General features: G+C 48.2%; 1 pseudogene; it reads right to left on the reverse strand.

Annotated features, from left to right (window-relative positions):
- Positions 1-2,357: 2,357 nt before the first annotated feature.
- Positions 2,358-3,608, reverse strand: LOC118581781 (annotated as a pseudogene).
- Between the last annotated feature and the right edge of the window lie 208 nt (positions 3,609-3,816).

Below are 3,816 nucleotides of genomic sequence, written 5' to 3' on the forward strand. Positions count from 1 at the left end.
AGCTGCCTGCCTCTAAGGGACTCTTGTTCAAGTCACCTCCTCTAGCAAAGAGAGAACGGGAGGAGAAACCCTACGGGAGCTGGGAGGAACTATCACAGTCTAGGCTGGGCACCTACCCGCCACCAGTCGGCGGGTTCATTTCCTGAAACGCTGGACTGTGCACATCCTATAAGCTCACAATAAAGAGTTTCTCTTGCATTTTGTTCCTGGATTACTCTGGTTATTTTGGTCCAAAAAGCTTAAAGGGGGGGTGGTGGGGAGGGCGGGGGGTGGTGGCTGTGTGGAGTGGGGTTGGCTGTGGGGTTGGGGGTCGTTGGAGTTGGGTGGGTGGGAAATGTGGTGATGTACTGTGTGTGAATAAAGGCTGGCCCGAGGATCAGAGGACACAGCCAGCCAATAGATTAAAGAATCGTAGGGCCCCCCCGGGGGGGGGGAGGCACACACACACACACACACACACACACACCATTCAGGCTAGCTGGCGCTCCAGAGAGAGTTCAGAGCCACCAAGGACCACAAGCGATGTCATCAGTCCAGGAGAGAAAGAGAGCCCCAGGGTGGAGGCACACCCTTAATCCCAGGAATCCCAGTCCTCGGGAGTCACGTGATCACCACGCCCAGCACTAAGGAGGAAGTGACCTGACCGCCTGCCAGAGCAGGGTATATAAGGCGGGAAGAGACGGGCGGGAAACTCCCGGCCTTTTGGACCAAGCACTCTGAGGCGTTGAGTCCCAGGACCTGCGGAGTAGGGGAGGTGAGAAGTGGCTGGGCCTCGTTCCTTTGTCTCTCGGTCCCTTCAGGATTCACCCCCAAAAATCTGGCTGCGGGTTGTGATTAGGACCCGCTAGGACTGGTGCACCCTCCTTGACCAGACGTTTGGGGCAGCCGTTCCCCCGCAAAGGCGCCAAGGCCTCTGGCTTGCCCGTGCGGGAGCTGCAGCAGGCGGGCCTCTCCAGCCCACCTCTTGGGACTTTGCTTTGGACACCGGGCGGGGCAGCTGGCGGCGCCAGCTTTGGTGGCGAGGACGAAAGGCGGGATGGGCCCTCAAGATTCCCGCGCGCCATGAGAGAGCTGCGCCTCGTACCCGCCGGGCCCCTGACCTCCCCTGATTCTCGGGATGCCAAGGTGCCCGCACAGCCAGTGGACAGAGTCAGAGTCGTGCTCAGATCCACCACCAAGATGTGTCTAAATGAATGCTTTGCTCAGCTCTGGGGGAAGACACAGCCACAGCGTGTGCCAGGGAATGAAGCTGCCTCCAGGAGGCTTCAGCAGCAGCTCGCCAGTGCCAGAAACAGAAGACTGTCCCAGCAGATGGAGAAGAGACCCTCTGTCCGGGCAGCGTTAAGTCCTGGGCAGATCTTGGAGGGGCGCCTGGGTGAGAGGAGTGTCCTGGTCCGATTAGGACGTCCCACGGGTGCCCTCGCCAGGGGAGGGAAACAGGACCCTAAGAAAGACACAGGAATCACCCAATGACAGAGAAAGGGATGACATCTACATAAACAACCTGGACACCAGGAAGAATAATGAAGGGCAAGGTTCCAGGGAAAGAGAGCTTAGTGGAGCAGGAGATCATAGCTGGATCAAGAACAGAAAGAGAGAACAAGGAATAACAGACCATGATAAATGAAGACCACATGAGAACAGGAATAGGCACAGTGCTTGAGAGGTCCCCTTAAATCCACAATGATTCATTCTTTGTAGACTGCTGGTAATCGTCTAGAGAAAACCTGATCCGATGGCCAAACACCCTAACAGTCGAGCTGGAACTCTCTCCAATAATTGATGGAAGTGGATATAGAGATCCTCAGCCAGGCCGGAGGTGGAGCTCCAGGTGTCCAATTGTTGAGAAAGAGCAGGGACTGTAAGAGAGTGAATTGTTGAGCCCATGCCTGGAAAAAGTACAGGGACAAATATCCAAACAAATGGAAGCACATGAATTATGAACCAAAGGCTGTGGAGCCCCCAGCTGGAGCAGGCCCTCTGGATAAGTAAGAGAATTGAATAGCTTGAACTTTTTGGGAGGCATCCAGGCTGTGGGGCAGGCACCTGTCTTTAGTGCATGAACTGGCTGTTTGGAACCTTGGGTTTACACAGGGATACTTTGCTCAGCCTGGAAGGAGGGGACTGGACCTGCCTGTATTGAATCCACCAGGTTTAAATGAATCCCCATGGGAGTCTTGGCCCTGGAGGAGATGCTAATAGAAAGAAGGGGATGGAGGGAAGTTGTGGTTGGGGGCTGGAGCTGGGAGGACAGGGAAACCCATGGCTGTTGTGTAAAATTAAAACACAAATATAATAATAATAAAAAAAGAAAAATATATTGGGAAACAGACTTCATAATCCAAGTATGGTGGTATTTATGTAATAGTGCACTCACCTGGTTTCTGGATCTGTAGAAATGGTTAAACTATCATAGAATATATGAAAGCTAAAGAGTGGATCAGATTTAACCCAGAAGGCTATGCACATGTTCGTGGGAGGGATTTGAATGTTCACCTTCTATATCAGTGAAAAGTAAATCAATCCTGGATTAGACTATGGATGGAAACCCAGGAGATGAAGAGCTTCTTACCTAAGGATTGCCATGGTGTAACACAACTGTCATCACTGCTAATGAGCAGGGACAGATGGATGGACTTCACCAGACATCCATTATGTCTCTTCAGTGACTGTTTGTTACAAGATTTAAATATTCCAAATGTCTCCCTTCTATCTAGCTATATACATGAAAACCTGATTTCTCCTGAAACTTAACTAGTCATTAGTTTCTGAGGTACTTCCTAATTGGATTTTAGTTGACTCAATTACATTTGAAAAAGAAATTGGCAAGCTAACCCTTTGCCTTCCAGCTTCTAGCATATACTGAGGCAATAATACATAAGGAGGAGTGGGGTTTGCAGATTTTTTGGTATCTTTAATTCCTGAAATTCTTTATTCCATCTCTTATATTCTGTTGATGATGCTTTCATCTATATTTCTTATTTGCTTTCCTGGGTTTTCCATTTCCAGAATTTCCTCAGTTTGTGTTTTTATTTTATTTTATTATTTCTATTTCTATTTTCAGGTCTTGAACAGTTGAAATTTTCCCATTAAATCTTTGTATGGACACAGTGATGGCCACCATGTGGTAAGCACAGGTGGAGAAGGCTTTCTTCCTTCCTTCAGATAAACAAACTCTCAAAATTGCAAGGATGATATTGAAATAGGATATAAGAACAATAGTCATAGAGAAAAACAAGTTTGTCCCTGAGAAGAAAAATACTACAGTTTCTGGAAGGTAGGTGTCAGAACAGACAGTGCTTCCAGAGGGACATTATCACAGTGAAAGTGGTTGATTACATTGGCAGAGCAAAACGATACAGAGAACACACAAGGTGTCACAACAATGGCTGTGAAAAACCCAAATATATATGTGAGTAACCCAGCAGAAATCAGACCCTCTGAGACACTACCACCATATAAAGCAATGGATTGCAGATGGCTACATAACGGTCATAGGCTATCACAGTCAGCATGAAGATGTCTTCAACCATGAAAACCAAGAATCCTCCAAGCTTAGTGGCACGTTCATAGTATAAGGTGGTTTTCTTACTGACTAAGAAGTTGACTAACACACACACACACACACACACACACACACACACACACACACACACACCTGATTTACTCAGCAAGCAGCTGAGGGGTTGAGTAGATTGTAGACTGACTTCAGAGCATTTGTTTCTTAGATTCCACTGTTCAGAGTATCCTTCACTGATTTCTCCTCTGGTTTTCTGCTTCAGTTGCCATCACAGAGCTCTAGTTCTTGATTTTCCT

The sequence above is a fragment of the Onychomys torridus genome, chromosome 4, assembly GCF_903995425.1.
Source record: "Onychomys torridus chromosome 4, mOncTor1.1, whole genome shotgun sequence".
In the NCBI taxonomy this organism is placed as follows: domain Eukaryota; kingdom Metazoa; phylum Chordata; class Mammalia; order Rodentia; family Cricetidae; genus Onychomys; species Onychomys torridus.